Source organism: Lagopus muta, chromosome 6 (assembly GCF_023343835.1).
Source record: "Lagopus muta isolate bLagMut1 chromosome 6, bLagMut1 primary, whole genome shotgun sequence".
In the NCBI taxonomy this organism is placed as follows: domain Eukaryota; kingdom Metazoa; phylum Chordata; class Aves; order Galliformes; family Phasianidae; genus Lagopus; species Lagopus muta.
Window position 1 is genome coordinate 57,045,661 of NC_064438.1, and position 18,640 is coordinate 57,064,300.

Genomic DNA, 18,640 nt, shown 5'->3' on the forward strand with positions numbered 1-18,640 from the left:
TAAATTATTATTTGCTGGCACAAGCAATTAGAAGCAAGAATAAGAGAAGTCATTGCTTTCTTATTTTGATTTTAATATGTTAGGATACACTTACATGTAATAACATAAATAAGTGAATAAGCCAAAAAGGAGCTTGCTGAGAAATTAATTAAAGTGTCTTGTAATCCTGGGGGATGATTCCAGAGTATACTTTTAGGATCTCAGAGAGGCTGTGATGCCCTGTCCATCCCTGGAGGTGTTCAAGGCCAGGTTGGATGGGGCCCTGGGCAGCCTGGGCTGCTATGAAATGTGGAGGTTGGTGGCCCTGCATGTGGTGTGAGGTTGGAGCTTCGTGATCCTTGAGGTTCCTTCCAACCCGGGCCGTTCTGTGATTCCAGGATTCTATAATCACTGGTATCTGATTTTTCAAGCCATCTGGCTCTTTATGTAGCACAGTGTTTTTACTTCCATCAATTCTAGGACAGAAACATAAGGAAAGCAGTGGCAGGGTGAAATTTATTAGAAAGTTTCATTGAGGGAATCACACCAAGTAATATCAGCTGAGCATTTGGGGCTCGAATCTTTATTCCTTCATGCCATGTATAAATATGCATACACGAGGACAGAGGTGATGTATAATGCCGTGTCTCTGCATTTATGAAAAGACCTGGATGTTAACTTCACGGAGTGATGACAATTCACACCAGCTGTGAATCAGCTTGTGGTAATATATGACAGTAATAAACACGTGAAATATGCTATGGCTTTTCCCTAGAGTAAGCATTTAGGGCATGGCAGCATCCAACAGTGTAAATCCATGGAGCTGTACTGACAGCAGGGAAGCTAGGCTATTCAGAAATGTTATTAGCTGCGGCTTGTTCTAGCTTTTAAACAAGGTTTCCAAGTCTGTGAGGTGGGACCTGTCTGGGCTCTTCGAGATGGGAATATCGCATCAAAAAAACATGAGCTTTCTTAGTATGTTCTGTCATGGCTGCTCCCCACATTATCCTGTAACCTACAGGTTGGATCTTAGGAAAAACTTCTCGTAAAGAGCAGTGATGCAATGACACAGCTGTCCAGGCAGTGGTGGGGTCACCGTCCCTGGAGGTGTTGCAGAGCCATGGAGATGTGGCACTGAGGGATGTGGGCAGTGGGCATGGTGGGATGGGCTGGGGTTGGGCTTGGGGGTCTTGGAGGTTTTTTCCAACCTGAATGATGCTGTGGTTTTATTCTATGATTCTACCTACCTATTTATATACATGCACACACACATGTACATAAATAAATATACACACACCTACTTATAGATGTATGCATTTGTATCTTAACATCCACCCCAGCTGATGGAGCTGTAGCTGGTGGTGGGAGTGCAGATGAGCTCTCATTTGACTTCATCTGCTGAGAGCTTCCTGCATGGCACATCAGACTGGGGCTGCTGTTTGTGCAGCTGTAGGAACATTATGGCCTTCTTTGTGGCTGTAGGTGAATGCGAAGGGCCGCGTTTCTCTTTTAATTCCTATAGGCTGTTATAAAACACATGCAAGGGAAAGGGTTTACTGTGCAAGCTGATGAGTGATTAGTTATACATGGATGTTTTTATACTTCTGAAGAGATGTTAGAGAGTGGCTGCAACTGCATTTTGATTCGATAATTGGGTTTGAAGGACTCTCAAATCTATGGAAATGCTTTTCAGTTTTAAAAAGGTGGTGTGAAGGCCCTTTACATTTGATTTTGACATCTGCTGGGATCGTTGCAGTAAGAGATCAGATAATGAACTGGGGAAGTTCTTGGGAAGTTTGATAGTGCTTTTTACCAAGGAAATGATACCCACCCAACCAAGTGACTGTGCATACTGGGCATTTATCCCATGTTACTACTGATGATAACAATTATAAAGAAATTATAATGTCTTCTGTCTTTTTTTTTTTTCCAAATGCAGCAGCAAAACTTTGGTTTGTTGGGAGAATTAAAGCAGTAAGTCACATTGCATGGCTGAAATTCCTCAATCTGATAAGAAGATACTGATAAGATTCAGTTCTGTTGCAAGAAGGTGCCTGCAATCACTGAGAGACAGTTACCAAAAGAGCCACCAAGGTACCATAAACCCAAAGGCAGGTGGAAAAATGTGATTTGGCATCAAGTCTTGCAGGATCCGTGCCGGACCTTCAGCTGATTAAACTTACAAACTTCATCAGCATCCCCAGCAACGAGAATGCCTGATACACTTCAAATCAAGATGTTTGTGAAGTACCTAGTGAGGATTCCCTGCGGGTCTAAAGGCTTTACCTTGGAAAAGGAGGAAAAGATCCTTAAGGTCATCTCAGAGACCCAAGCCTTGGGGGCAAGCTAATATTCTGTCCAGGGGACTTCACCTGAGGGATGAAGACCTCCCTCTCCCACTGGCAGCCTCAAGGAGCAAAGGCAGTTCTGGTACTATGAGTACTGCTCTGGATAGATCAGCTGGATGGCTCATTTAGAGCTGAAATTCATGTAAGAACTGCTGTTATTCTTAGAATCAAACATGTTGAAGAAAATCCCATCCAAGGTTGTGTGTTGACTGCTTACATCGTTGGAGAAAGGGGTATAATTTCTCACTTCTTCAGCTAGACAGGATATTTCTAGACATTAGAAAAGCAGTCTAGTGGCTGGATGGAAATCATTCCTGAAGAGTTGCCTGGGGAGGTGGCAGAATTTCTACCACTGATTGCCAGGAAAAATACCCACCGTGCATGTGTCAGGAAGGATATAGGTGGAGTCAATACTCCTGCAGGTGAGAGGGACAGCAATGGACCAGACAACCTTCTGATCTTCCTTCTACATGCATTTTCTGGCGTGCTGTGTTGAGATTCCCTTCCACAACTGCAAAATGAATAATAAAGAACAATACGGGTTTAGCCTGATGTCCTGTGTGCTACTCCATTCTCAGGCAATACCTTTAAAAGCTATTTTATGTATGATAAAAGTGTAGTATTTTATATAATGAGCAAGCAGAGCATCTTCCTTTCCACTGCACATACTCTTACCAGCCATAAATCATCTGAAGTGTGCATTGTTCTGTATTAACCGTAGTCTAGATGGATGTCTGGTCTGCCATCTTCCCAAGTCCTTCTACTAAAACGATCCAAAACAGCAGATTGCATTGTGCAAATTATAACAATTATGGTGCAGCCCTGGATCGGAATTTATATCAGCAGAAGCATTCTGTTGTTTGTTTGTTTGCTTGCTTAACCTTTTCTCGCTCCTCAGAAGGAAACTCAAAACCAAAGAAGTTCCCTGACCATGGGGCTGTGCTCATTCTCTGCATCTCTGCAGCACGAAGGTTTCCCAGGCTCTGTCTTTGCACTGCTGTTCTTTATGAAAACTTCTTCCCTATTAATGCAAAGTAGGCAATTAAGCAAGTGAGGACCCTACTGATGGGGAAGACCAAAATCATGCTACAAAGCATGCATTGCAGTCTGTGCTCACATCCCACTGACCTCTGCATGGAAAGAATAGCACAGGGCTGGAAGTTCAGTTCCTCCCTGGGTTCACTCAGGGCCTCTCTCCAGCCAAGTATACTTCTCCCTATTACCTCAGACCAAATTACTTGCTTGGGTTTTAATTAAACTAAGGTGTTAGTCTCCATGCATCCCCCGGATGGACACACTGACCGTCCCTTCCTGTCCAGGCAGCCACACAAACCACTGGAAGCTTGCCTGGTGCTTAAGTCAACAGGAGCACGGCTCAGTGGTTGAAATGTATATTCAGCATACCACAGTAAAACACCCTTTTATTTGATGGCTGAGAATTTTTTTCTATTTATTTATAGATAAAAACATAGAGAGGAAAATCCGGAAGGTAATCTGTGAGGTTTTTAGTGAAGAATATTACAAAGGAGCTCTGAAAATATGTAGCTTTCTTTCAAAATAAAAATAAAAAATTGGGTACAATATTCTTCACTGGGAATTTAGCATTATCCAGTAGTGTAAAACTGGATTGCTATTTTAGAATCATTTTTAACTTCAAAAAGGGTGTTTGCCTCTGCAGACTGTCATACTCAAGAAAATAAATAAAACCATATTGATATGTGGGAAGGTTATCTGCAGCTTATCTGTTTTTCTCCCTAAACGAAGGCCAGACCCAGGCATTGATTCTTCTGCTGCTACGACGTAATCTGTTGAACTAATTACACTCAGAAACAAGTACACTTTTCTACAGCTATAATAAAGAAACACCTCACACTCCTCTGTTATTTCCCACAGTTTTGTAGCTGTTTTAATGGGCTTTGATCCTTCATGCTGAGCCATCACTCAAACACTCGATACTGGGCACATACGTTTTCCCTTCAGTCTTCTGCCATCCTTGAAGAAGAGCTTCACCAGCGATTCCTTGAAAACCCATTAGACAAATGCTCCGTAGCTTTACTCTTCTACTGCTCTGCCTGTAATCAGCATGTAGGCTTCCCTTAAATTCAATTATACTGAACTGGTCTCTCAAGCCTTGCTCATCTGACTTGAAAGAGTTGATGACGGCGTTAACAAAAATACACAGGTCCACATCATCTTCAAACAGCCCTGCTATTTCATTGGAATGGATTCGTATTTCATTCCAAAGAATTCTTTAAAGTACCAATTCCAATGTCTTATCATTTTTATAGCTGCAATTTAAGGCGAGCTCTATGAGCTGTGTGCTTTTCTGCTGAAGTTGATCACTGCCCAAAGAATCCGGGCTGCTTTAATCATTTCATAACCCAGCGTGAGCCAGCCATCAGCTGTTAGAAACAGCTCCACAAATACGCGACTCGTGCAAAGAAAGGAAACCAGCATGTCTTAGCACAGAAAGCAAAAGGAAAATCTTTATCACATGCTTTTCACAGTGAAAATATTGCACCCCCATGGAGCACACGCTCCCCAGAGGAAATGCCATTCAAAGCCAGTCAGCATGTGCTGTGCGTCCGGACTTAACAAGAGTCCTGACATGTTTGATAAGAGGGTCATCCAATTGATCCTGGCAATTACATAAAGAGAGACTTTCTGTCTTTATGAAGAATTCCACCATCATTTTAAAATGCACTCAACCCGAAGGCCATGACCGATGAATAAAAAAAAATAAAATCAAAGAATAATAATGGGAGATAATAAAATGATCTGTTGTGAACTGAAATCAGGCGATGCGTAACTTTTGTGGAGCCCGTGCAAAAAGGACAACACTCTTTTCTGCTTAATGCAAAATGCTTCCTCCTGCTCGGATGCTCAATTCTCTTGAGAGGAGCCCATTTCTCTGCACAATCTTCTGTTGTTTGGAAGCAATTAGATAATTAGTTACCTGGGAAGCAGCAACAGATTTTTATGTAATCTATACTGCATTATGATCCTTCTCCTGGTTGCCGCTGCTAAGTCCAGTATCTCTAAAGTCAGAGCAATCCATCTGTTCATAATAATTTTATGCTGCCACAAATATTGCTGTTCATGACTAATTATTTTTTTTAATGACCTATTTATCTTTGCCCATCTCTGCATCTGAACACATTATTCGGAAATTCAAGATACGCCTTAGCTTACAAAGATGATTAAGTACATTCTTTGTGACAGTAAAACCATTTGTAGGGAATGAGCAACCTTTGTGTACACAATGCAGTGGTAAATCCTTCCACCATCCACAGCCCTGATGTGCAGCATACTTTCCCCATTCAAAACAGCTCTCAATTTCTGATCTTTCCCTAAATTCTGAACGCAGTAACCATGCATATACATAGTTACAGCTGTATTCTTTATTCCACCAGATTTTTTTCTCCTCCAGCGCTCACAGATGATGTACCTGATGAAGTCAGTTCTAATATAAAAACTCAATTTGACTCCAACAGATTTTTATCTTTTCTTTTTTTTTTTTTGTTTTCTTTTTCCCTGTTTGCATCTCCACCTGCATGTGGACTTGTCTAAAAATACGATAAAATGATATGCTGGCACTGATAAAATAGCAGCAAAATAAGAATTATAATGGCTATCCAAAGATATTGTGTGTGGAATGAGTAAAGCGCTGCAGGTTGGGAAGGGATTGCTAGCAGCAAATTGCCACATCTGGGTGCTGGTTATCTTTTGATTGTTAATAGCATAAATGAGCATTCTGGGCTCCATCAGCAGAGGGCCAGCAGGGACAGGAGGTGATTGTCCCCCTCTGCTCTGCTCTTGTGAGGCCCCATCTGCAGTGCTGTGTCCAGGTCTGGAGCCCCCAGTACAGGAAAGGCAGGGAGCTGTTGGAGAGGGTCCAGAGGAGCCACAAAGATGAGCAGGGGTCTGCAGCACCTCCACTACAAAGACAGGCTGAGGGAGCTGGGCTTGTTCAGCATGGAGAAAAGAAGGCTGCGGGGTGAGCTCAGTGCAGCCTGCAGTACCTAAAGGGAGCCTGCAGACAGGAGGGGAGTCAGCTCTTGGAAAGGGGAGATGGCAGCAGGACAAGGGGAAATGGTTTGGAGCTGAGGGAGGGCAGATGGAGGTTGGATGTCAGGGGGAAGTTGTGTGCTGTGAGAGTGGTGAGGTGCTGGAACAGCTGCCCAGAGAGGCTGTGATGCCCCGTCCATCCCTGGAGGTGTTGAAGGCCAGGTTGGATGGGGCCCTGGGCAGCCTGGGCTGCTGTGAAATGTGGAGGTTGGTGGCCCTGCATGTGGCAGGGGGTTGGAGCTTCGTGATCCTTGAGGTCTCTTCCACCCTGGGCCATTCTATGATTTTAGGATTCTGTGACGAGCATGAGCACACACAGTTTTAGCAGTTTGGCTGCTTCTGGAACTGTCCTTATTGAATGCTGGTGTGCTTTGAGGTTCAATGGCTGCTGCTTCTGTTCAGCCCCTATGTGGTGGGCATGGACGAAGGCATATCCTGCAGACTGCCAACCTGCCCCAGGGCCTGGCAGCCTCGGCTGGGGCTGCTGGTGGCATCATCCTAAAGGCAAGTGGTGATGGACAGGTTGGCACATGGTGCTGCTTTTGTGATTTGTGTCACTGAGCTGTGCTACTTTGGGGAACAAAAATATATCATACTATACTTCAGAGAGCTGCTATCCTTTTGTACATCCCCTGGTAATAGATGGAAAAATTCTTCTGGTCTTTAGTGCCCTTAGTGCTTTGAGTGTCATTACTTCTGCCACGTAAATGCATATGTTTCAATATAGATGTATTTATCGAGCAAATCTTTAAGCAGCAAGAAGTAAAATCTGCAGGTTTTATCTCAGAATGATGCCAGAACACATTTATTGATGAGCGATTGTTCCTGCATTCTAATGCACAGCAGTGAATGAAGTCCACATTCACCAGCACCATGTATTGGTATTTCATGGCTGTGCACTAATGCAATTCACTTAGGAGTTTATTCATGATACATAAAGTTAAATATATGGTTAAATCCCAATGATCTGGTGTCTGACTTTGAAGTAAGAGAGATCTTACTCCATAAATAATGTAATGCTAGTGAAATAAAACACAAGTTTTGGCTCTTTTTGCTCATGCTAAATGAGTATGGATGTGAATATGGCTTCAACATCAGAATCTGAAAAGGAATTTGATGGTTAGTAGCTGAAAAATAGCAAGAAAAGCCTGACAATTTTCAGCAATCCTCTGAATATCAGTAAAATCCCAAATAGGCTTACAAATAAAATAAAAACAAAATGGATATCTTCCAGTTCCCTACACATCTGTGGGCTTTTTCACAAGTTTAGCCATTCATAATTATTATTTTCTACGAGATACCCAGAGCAGCACAAATCCCTGGGTTCCCATGTTTATCCCTTCTCTTCTTCCTTTGCCAGGACACTTTTTCATCTCATTCAGTGGTTGCATACAGTGACCACATCCTCTGGCACGGGGTTACTAGAACAAACAGCCCATGATTTGTTTCTATTCATTTCTCATATTGCATTGTTTCCTCTCATTCTGTCTACTTCAGAAATCCTAGAGCTTGAAGATCTCCTTCCCTTCCTATCCTCCAAGTATCTTCCTCTGTAAGAGATTTTTGCAAAATAGAGGGATGAATACAGGGGCCAAATCATGAATAAATAGCTTTTTCTACCTAAATGTAAAGCAATTATATTCTCGCTGCCTTCTCTTCTCCTGGCTGCCCCACCTCTCTCAGTCTATCCTTGTAGGAGAGGTGTTCCATCCCTGGGATCATTTTTGTGGCCCTCCTCTGGGAGCACTCCAACAGTTCCACGTCTCTCCTGCACTGAGGACTCCCCATCTGGACTCAGTGCTCCAGGTGAGGTCTCACAGCACAGAGCAGAGGGGCAGGATCACTTCCCTCGCCCTGCTGGCTATGCTGCTTTGGATGCAGCCCAGGGTATGGTTGGCTTTTTGGGCTATCATCCACCAGAGCCCCCAGTCCTTCTATGGGAGGCTGCTCTCAGGAGTTTTTTTCACAGTCTGTACACATCTGGGTTTATCCTGACCCAAGGGCAGCACCTTGCACTTGGCCTTATTGAACCTCATTAGGTTCACCTGAGTCCACTTCTCAGTGCTATCCAGGTCCCTTTGGATGGCATCCATTCCTTCTGTCACATCAGCCTCACCCCTCAGCTTGGTACCATCTGCATACATTCCTGTGTGTGCATGCGTGTACTTACACACCTACATCACAAAGCAATCTCAGTTCTGTTCTGCATTCCCTCCATGCAGCCCTTGCAGAACAGTTGTGAGAGCCTCAGGTTTCAAGGGCCACACCAAGCTGACAATATCCCACCACACATTTGGAAATATTACACGTTTCCAAGGAGTTTTAATTCTTTATTCCCTGACACAGATACAGATAAGAATTTCGCTTTTCTCGTGTTTGTTTTCCAGTCAGTCTGAATGATTTTTTTTCCCTCTGTTCTTGTGATGGTTGAATAAGAGAGAAGATTAATACCGAAAAGAAAATGAGATTGCTTCTGTTTCCAATTCTGTGCCTTATTTATATTAATAATTGAATACATCTAAGATTACTTTTATTGAGGAAACAATAAATGTTTAATAAGTGAATGAGCAATCCGTCATAAAAGTAAGTGCCAGTTAGAAGGCTTTTGGGGTGGAGGGAGGTTGTTTTTGCTTTAAATCATCACAGGGCCATTTTATTACCATTGCCATGTCATTAGCACTGTACATTATTCCATAGTGGGATGAGGTAACTACAAAGATAGAATGAGGTTTTAGTAGCGACAATATACAGTATCATAAAATGTATGAGCTTGGTGCTCAGATGGAGCTTGGAGGCTGATGTACAATAATAAAGCTTATTCCAGGCTGCAGACTCGCCAGCCTTAGCATGTGGATGGGAGGCTCACCCCAGCTGATTTTTAGGCCAGAATTAACAGATGTTTGTTGTCAGAACATCTCACGAAAGGTCTGAGACCTTGATTCAGTGCAACAGTAACAGTGGTTAACAATAGAAGAGGTGAGGAAAACATCAGAATCTGGCTGAGGCATTGGAGTTCGGAACCAGCATAATTGTCACTGAACAAAAAGATGAGCTGCAGCCAAACAAAGCAAGCAAAATAAATTAAAAGCACATTAGCAGTGTAAAGGAATCAGAAACACACAGATAAGAGGTAAGCAAACATATTCGTGTTAAGTCCCCTGCTAATGCCTTTGAATACATTCTAGAAGGATTTGTACTGGAGGTTTGTACAAATATAAAGAGAATATGCGCACTTCAAACAAAACATTGGTAAGAAACAGATTTAGAAGGAAGAGGACGCGGTTGCCATTAGCTCACCCCTTGAGTTAATGAAGTGTCATAGAATCATATAATGGCTTGGAGTTGAAATGGAGTTGGAAGTGACCTCAAAGATCATCTAGATCCAATCCCCTGCCATGGGCAGGGCTGCCACCCACCAGACCAGACTGCCCAGGAACCCATCAAGCCTAGCCTTAAACGCCTCCAGGGATGGGAATCCACAACTTGTCTGGTCAGCCTGTGCCAGGGCCTCACTGCCCTCTGAGTGAAGAAGTGGATGCGATGGTTGCGGTTGGACTTGATGATCTTGAAGGTCTTTTCCAACATGAGCAATTCTATGATTCTATGAAGAGCTGGAAGTGTCCAGTCCAGGGTAAGTGAAGAACCCACACCATAGGATTGAGTCATCCTAGTCACTGATGTGCAGACTTTCACATGGACTATGTAGCACACAAACCCACCTCTGGTACTCCTGGGAGTGGGCTTTGCTGAGTGTGTAATTCGGGAAGGGTGAGATTTGGAGTTCTCCTGCCTGGATGAAAGCCTTTGGTGCTACTCATTTCCATAAGGCCAAGAGAGTAGTGAGGTTGAGGTCCAGCATCCTCTTGCAGCTTACACCATGGCAGAGCTAGCATCCTGCGGCCAGGAGTGAAGATGAGTGGTGTCCAGAATGGCCTCACATGGGTTCAGCATCTGGTGCCACTAAAAACACTTGGCACATGCTTTAAAAACCTTTTCTGACTTTACCCTGGGCAAGCAAGTAAAATGTTTGCTAAGAGCTAATAACTTGGGAAATTGTTGCCTAGGGTTGGATAGCTTAGAAAGACAGCAATGTCCCAGCTAGAGATTAAGGGGATAACAGCAGTGATTACAATAAAACAGAAACTTCTCCCTGCTGTGGCCCCTCACTGAAGTGCTGAAAGGAATCAGGTCATAGAGCCATTTGCTTTGTACCATCAGGGGAATATGAGCCCATCAGGAGGGGACCTGCTGTGAGCCTCTGTGACAGACATCAGAAGGTTTCCTTCCTTTGCACTTTTGTTAAAAGTTTTGTTTTCGTTCTCCTACAAAAAGATACCTCTGTACTATTCCCAGGTCAGAAAGTGGACTCGGAGATTTTGAAGGGCTGGTTCACCGTCCAGCTTTCCAAGATGTTCTGAGCGCAGTGGTCTACGAATGACCTCCAAGAGGCAACAAAACAACATTCTGTAGGGCAAGCTTCTGATCACTAAGCTTAAATTCATTCTGTGGGAGCCTTTAGCTCCTAGGAAGCAGAGAATAAGGTAGTAAGCTTTCGTGTTAGTGCTGTTGGTGTTTTGACTTGCTGAGGAATCACTAAAACAGAAGCTTTAGGAGCAAAAAATGTGCTTACTCCATATTTAAAATGACTGCTGCAGCTGACTGCAGATCAATACTTGCAGTGCTTCCTTCTTGATCTGATCCAAAGAACACTATCACCTATTGGAAGGAGCCTCTTTTTTGGCTCGGAAAGAATATTCTGACCTACAGTACGTTTTCTACATCATATTCAAGTCAAAGTCTGCTGGTACAGTGTGAATACAACCATCATTTAAAAGCCCATCTTTGCACACACTTTCTTGGATGTGCCTTGGATCCTCAACGCTAATGTCAGCTTAGATCTGCATGGGAGAGCTGAAATTTGTGACAGATGCTTCCTGATGCTACGAGCATAGCCCACATATGCTACTCCACAGGGACTTCTCCAATATTCTTTCATCACTTATGTCAGGTTCCAGATTTAACTACCAGTGCGGTGTTTTTAATGGATCCCATAAATATGATTTCACGGCCATCAAATGTTGCTATTGGTTTCTACAGCTTTGGAAAGTAGTATAAGAATGTTATGAAGATGATAAATCTGGAAATCTGCTGAACCATCTAAAAATGCTGGAAAATATAACTAGGTGAGATATATGCATAAGAATTCACTGCTCAGAGTAGGTGCAAGCTCCACTGGTGGCTTTTCTTCTTACTGGAGACTATGGGAGCCACACAGAAAAGCTCCTCTTTTGCTTTCCTGAGTCTAGAAGAGAAAGGGAGGTTTAACTGCAAGATCCCTCCTTTCACCCTGTTCCTCTTCCCCAGGGTACTTCATTTTAGTCATCCTCATGTGCTGCATGGGTAGAACAGCAAAATGGAAGAACCCAAACCTTTACCCTCAAAGTCCTGAGCAACATTTTTGGGATAAGAGTAAACAGTAAACAGTAAGAATGAGGTATAACAGGGAATTGTAAGAAATCATCATTTTAATGATGCTTCCTACATCTTTTTGAAAAAGAAATGAATTCTTCATTTGCTAGACCACCAGAACAGCTGGCTCCTACCACCACCCCTTAGGAGAAGCCACTAGAGGACCAAAACTGATAGCATTTGGAAGGTTACAGACTTTGGCACATGTGTCTCAGCTTCATGCCTTGACAGATGGCAGCTTCTTGCAGGTGTGGGGCACATGGGTATCCCCACTGACTTACACATAACTACATTGCTAATTTTCACACTTTTTGTGTTTTCCTCTCCAACCACTTGTCCTGATTCCCTTAGAGAAGGGCTGTTGAGCTACAACTTGAATTCAGATAAAATCCCTCCTGGTCCTAAGACACCAAAGCAGTTCCTGTCTATCCCTGTTTGCTCGCAGAGCTGGACGACCAAGCTACTGTCTCTAACCTCATCTGGAGAGTTGTTTGTAGTCTAAAACTACATATTTTTCCAGGATTTGTGTTTCACAGATTATTTTCTATCACTCATCTTCACTATATTTTCTGCCAGCAATCATGCTATTCAGAACATAGAGTTGTCGTCCCTGAAGGTTTTTAAGAAACATGTAGAGGTGCAGGGATATGGTGTAGTGGGCATGGTGGTGATGGGTTGATGGTTGGACCAGATGATCTTACAGCTGTTTTCTAACTGTATTCTATGATTCTATCATGCTCAGCGTCCCAGAAGGTGCCTGGTCAGAGTGTTTGTGGACTTGAATACTTGCAAATACTTAGATATTTGCACATGGCTTCTATTGCTTAATACAGGCAGTAGAGACATTATAAAAAGGTACATTGTGATGGAGGTCAGCTTGCATAGGGGCGATGACTTAACAGTAGGTGCAACCTGGAAATGAAAGTAGGAAATGGGTTTTAAGATAATAAATTGAGATGAAAGTCACAAGCAGGTGGAAGCACAGTTTGTGGTGGGAGGAGATGGAGAATGTGCATAATAAGGCAGGCTGGAAATGTCACTGAGTGCAATAACTCTCAGTCTACAATGGGCTGGTCTTGTTTTGGGGTAGGAGGATGGTCTGGATGATCTGCTCATATCTCTTCTGAATCTGTTTTCTACAATTCTGTGGGTGCAGCCTCTGAAGGCTGAATTTTCTGCTATTCCTACTTCCATTGTAAGTATGTTATTCTAAGTAGGAAAGTACAGTAAAGTGTTGCTTTGATCTAATGCTCTGACCAACAGTGTCTTTTTCCATAAGCTGTATTGAGAACCCGTAATAACTAATAACAATTAATTACCAGAGGGGAAACTACTTCAGTGGACCATAATGCCAGAATACTCTTTCAGAGAAGAAACACTTCCTAATATCTAACCTGCACCTCTCCTGGCACAACTTAAGGACTTTACCTCTCGTCCTCTGCCAGAGCTAGTGCAGATATGGAAGAATTGGGAAGGATGAGGTTCAGCTCTTCCTGTCATTACAATGAACCAACTCATGAGGACATTTTCAAGGTGTCCTCACAATTCTGTGCTTTAAGAAATATTGTCCAGTTCCTGTGCTGAGGTTATTCCTGGGATACTTCAAGATTATACTCCTTGTGTTTGTCTTTATATCAAGAGCATTTCCCAGAGTGGCATGGAATAAAGATAGATTAATACTTCTCTTTTTTTTCCCCATTCTGATATTTTGGAGAACGTTTCTGGAAGGTAGCATAATGTTACAGACACCCCTAAAACCTGTACAGCTTCTGATTACTCAGAGATATTTAACTGAATAATGCATCAAGACATACAAGTGGAAACTCAGAGCTCCACTTAGACATAGACGAGTCCCAGTAGAGACTGCCATGACCAGTGTTTGCTCCTAGGGAATATCCCATGTAATTCCATTTGTCCCTTCTGAAAAAAGGTCATGTGAATTCTCCACCACTGATTTACAGCCCAAAGTTAGAGAATCACAGAATGGCCTGGGTTGCAAAGGAGCACAGTGCTCATCCAGCTCCAACCCCCTGCTGTGTGCAGGTCACCAACCAGCAGCCCAGGCTGCCCAGAGCCACATCCAGCCTGGCCTTGAATGCCTGCAGGGATGGGGCATCCACAGCCTCCTTGGGCAACCTGTGCCAGAGCCTCACCACCCTCTGGCTGAAAAACTTCCTCCTCATATCCAACCTAAACCTCCCCTGTCTCACTTTAAAACCTTTCCCCCTTCTCCCATCACTATCCAAGGTGCATCCTTTCCATGTGCCTTATTGAAACACAGAATTTCAGTGGCTGCAATGAACAAGAGGAGAGATTTGTTTATCTTGTCAGTCTCTTTGGCAAATAGGGTTGTAGCTGCTTGTACACGGCAAACAATCAATTGTTGTATAATTAGTTTCATTTTGCACCATTGGCATTAAAGTTCATTGGGTCTGAACTTCTTCTTCGTACTTCCCTGTTCATTAGAGCTTCATTCACATTCCTCACAGAACAGCTTAGTTTGCTTTTTACTTTTAATTAAAAAGGCAAACTTTTGGCATCTGCATGCACTGAAAATGCAAACAGTTCTTAATTAAAGTGAAATATAGTGCCAAAAATAAGCATAATTACTTGGGCAGCCCAGTGGTTAATAACGTACTTCAGTCTGTGTATACAAAACCACAAGAAATTGCAAAAAAAAAAAGAGCAGAGTTTAGTAGAAGGAACAAAATAGCCACAACAAATCAGTTCTATACAGTTCTAAAACCTTTATTTCCCTCGTTACAATTATTCCTTTGAGAATCATATCCATTCTCCCACTGTAAAGTAAAATCTTGATAGTGTGTCTTCATATTCAGTGTTCCTAATAATCATGCAACAGCATATTTATCATTGCTTATTCATTCACATCTAATAGAGAACTTGGATACTGACTGTATTAGAGCGCTATATTACATTGCATTACAGCAATAATTATGTCTGTAATTTCAGCTGTAGTTGATGGATCCAAGTTGCAAAACTGAGATCCAGGAAAAAGCCCTTGGTAGATGGAGCCAGGGCTTCACTTGTTGCTGCAATTTAAACATCTCCTTTGCATGTTAAAGACTGACTTGAACTTGGTTATCAAAAGCCTTCGGATAATCGCTCAGCTCCTTACATGGCAAAATCCTGATGGAAACTGCATTATCTGTGAGCCTCTAAATATGCAATTTCATTCTAGGATCTTCCATCTCCAAACTCAAATACAACGCTAAAGAATCTGAGATTTTTCAAATGCTGTTAAGCAAACATTCCCCTTTCTGGTAAAGAATTCAGTATCCTGTGCAGCAGAGACCAATTTCTTCAGAGTGAAATTCTGAGGAACTCCACATTCTTTGCATGTGCTTTTTCCTCCAGATTAGGTCTTTTTAGGGATATTTGGTGATTAGAAGTTTTTAATTTGATCGCTAGCCAGTGTACAGGAACATAACTCAGTAAAGCTAAACAGGTTTAATCCAAACCTGGAAAAGACTCTATTTCAAAGAGATGTAATTCTCTCTGTAAGCCCCGAGTCCAGAACCTAGGCTGCTCTCAGGAGGGCTTCCAAACAGCCTTCAAGAATCAATGAACACTTGATGCTTTCCCACTGTTTACTTCCAGGCATTTACTCCCTGTTGTGGTCTTGATGTTCAGCTGGGTGCCCCACTGATGTCCAGGGAACAGTGATGGGGTCACCAACTCTGGAGTATTTGAGAGCAGTGGAGTTTTGGCACTGAGAGACCAATCCAGCAGCAATTAATTTAATTGATAAGGACACAAAGGTCATAACTATGACTCTCAAAAGCAATTTACTAATTCTTCTGGTGCTGAAGGAAGCAAAATGGAGCAAGTGAACATTACCCACAGAGTTGTGCTTCTGCCCCACGTTTTGTTTTTTAACACCAATGGCTCTGCAGCTGCCTTTGGTCTCCTTATTTTAAAGCAAATAGAAAAGAACAGTAAAGGTCCCTGCATGAATATTGCCACTTGGCAGCTTGCAAAGTGGAAAAAAAATGTACAAGGACAAACTAAGCACCTCTGTCTGGCACAAAAGAAATAACATTCCACTAGAACGTCTAAAATATACTTTGCAATTCCACTGCTATGCAGTGTTTAGCTAAGCCTCTTACTACAAACACTTCAGCATTACGGGAGGCTGGTTTACAATTTAGCAGAACACAGAAATTGTCATCACCCCCAGTAAAAACGCATGGTAAAATAACAACCTAAACATATATTACTGCTTAGCATAAGACAACCTGAGACATAAAAGGCCTCTCTAGCAGCACTACCTTCCCAGCTTTTAAAAGAGCCTCTAAAAATGCAATAAAGTATTTCAGATGGGAGACAGATTAAAAATATCTGCAGCACAGACACTCCAGTCCTGTAGTATGTCTCAGCAGGGATATTGCTAGGTTTTTTGGGTATCTTCCTCTAGATGAGTGGCATTTTCATTAGAGGGTCTGGAAATGCCCATGATTTCCTCCACTCTGAAACTCCTGCAGCTCTAAGAGAAACTGCAGTTTGGGCTTAGAGGTGACAATACCTCTCCTTCATCTCGCCTTTCCTTTCACAATTACATTTTTCCCTTGGACCTAGGGAGAGGGCACACAACTCTGAGTTGCTCCCATTAATTTCTCCACGGCGTCGGTCAGCAGCACCAGGACATCGCGTCGCTCCTCAGGGCTCGCAAGCAGAGCAGCAAATCTGCTGATGGATGCACCTGCCTAATGCAGGCTGATAAATCTCCTGTCCTTCCACGTGTCCTGGCCCAGCCTGGGCAAACGCTCCGGCCAAAGGCTGTTATCAGCAGCGAGCAGGGAGGGAAAGAGAAAACTCAGCATTGCCAAAGGGGCTGGAACCAGGAGAATGTGCTGCAAACAGAGGTAGAATCATAGACTCATAGAATCATAGAATTATCAAGGTTGGAAAAGACCTCCAAGATCATCCAGTCCAACCATCCTCCTACCACCAGTATTTCCCCACTAAGCCATGTCTCTCGGTACCACATCTAAATGGCTCTTGAGCACCTCCAAAGAAGGTCAGGGTCCTGGACAAGTCACACCTGGTGCTGATCTGTCTGCATGTTTGCTGTTGTGCTCCCGTACCATAAGAGTCATGCTCAGCAATATAAGCCCAGTGATGAGTGGAAAGTCTGATTCTGTTTCCTCTTGGTGAAAGATCACAAACTGGCGGTTCGCTCATGATGCAGCCCTAATACAAAGACCAAAATCCAGCCCTTAGACCTTTGAAAATGCAAAGATCTTAGCAAGATCATTCCCAGCCCTTGTTGCTGGTGCTGTAATGCAGAGCTGCAAGGACTTTAATGTCTGTCTCAAATGTTGAAACTCTCTGGATCGAATGAATTGTGCCAAAAGGGATGTGTCACTTCTTATTGCTATTAATCAAAGGCTTCCTCTCACTTAGCATGTCTCTAAAATCTACTCTGATATCTATCTCACTCTTGAAAATTTCTTCTTCCATTAATTACACTGTTAGCCTAGGGAGGAGTTCAACTCCTAAGATTTTCACCATCTGACAGATCTGTGAGGCTCCTTCTGTAGATAGTGGAGAAATACCACAGATCACCCAAAAGCCAGCAAGACCCAGCAGAACTTAAAAACAGAAAAAATAAAAAAAAGCCAAAGTCTCCTTTGTCCAAGCCATGGCTCTTACTCAAGATACCTCTGAATAAGTGAAGTCAAAGCTTCAGCCCTAAAGTGCAGACAGAATTTTCTCACCATGCCTGCGCATCCAAATCCTCCCTAAAATGTCAGCCTTCACGGTACTTTTATTTCATTTTCCACTTCAGTAATACTGCAAATGCCTTCACCAGGTCTTTTTGTGACTAGTCCTTGTCATTTGCCACTTCATAAGATATTCACCACAGAATCACCGAATGGCCCGGGTTGGAACAAACCCCAAGAATCATGAAGCTCCAACCCCCCTGTGCCATGCAGGGCCACCAACCTCCCCATTTCACAGCAGCCCAGGCTGCCCAGGGCCCCATCCAACCTGGCCTTGAACACCTCCAGGGATGGACGGGGCATCACAGCCTCTCTGGGCAGCTGTTCCAGCACCTCACCACTCTCATAGCAAAGAACCTCCCTCTGACATCCAACCTTAATCTTCCCTCCTTCAACTTCAAACCATTTCCCCTTGTCCTGCCATTATCTACCCTTCAACATAACTGTTTGCTTTTCAAAATCGATACATAAGGTGAGTCTACAATTTATGATTTGTCACCTCTGCCATGTGGTGCGACCAAATATCTGTAGTGCTTTGAATCCAGTTCCTATTGGGAGAGTTTGCATGGGCAGTGCAGAAGTAGGTAATATTGAAAGGACTCAGTGGCTGCAAAGCCTATTTACGTCACACTGAACTTCTCTAAAAAGGGCCTTTCTTCTCTATTGGCCATTTCTATAGATTTTCAACAAGAAAAACTTGCTAGGCTCCCTCTGGAACATGACCTCAAGGATCAAGCTGAATACAGTTCATTTAGTTGTGTGTTTGGGAATACTTTCATACCCTTTTCTATGACCCTAATCTCTTATCTGATGCATATAATGTGCAATATTTATTAGGTAAGATAATATTCCCTTGGGACGGAATGGGAAAGGACAGGACATCCCTGGGCTATAGCATAACTACTTGCTTCAAGGACAACTGAAAATGTTTTTGAAATACCACTACCAGCACAGTGAATGAAGAATATAAAACATTCTATTTAGAGATTGTGTCTCTCTTTGTATAGGTAAGGCTTGTGGAATCTGAATCTA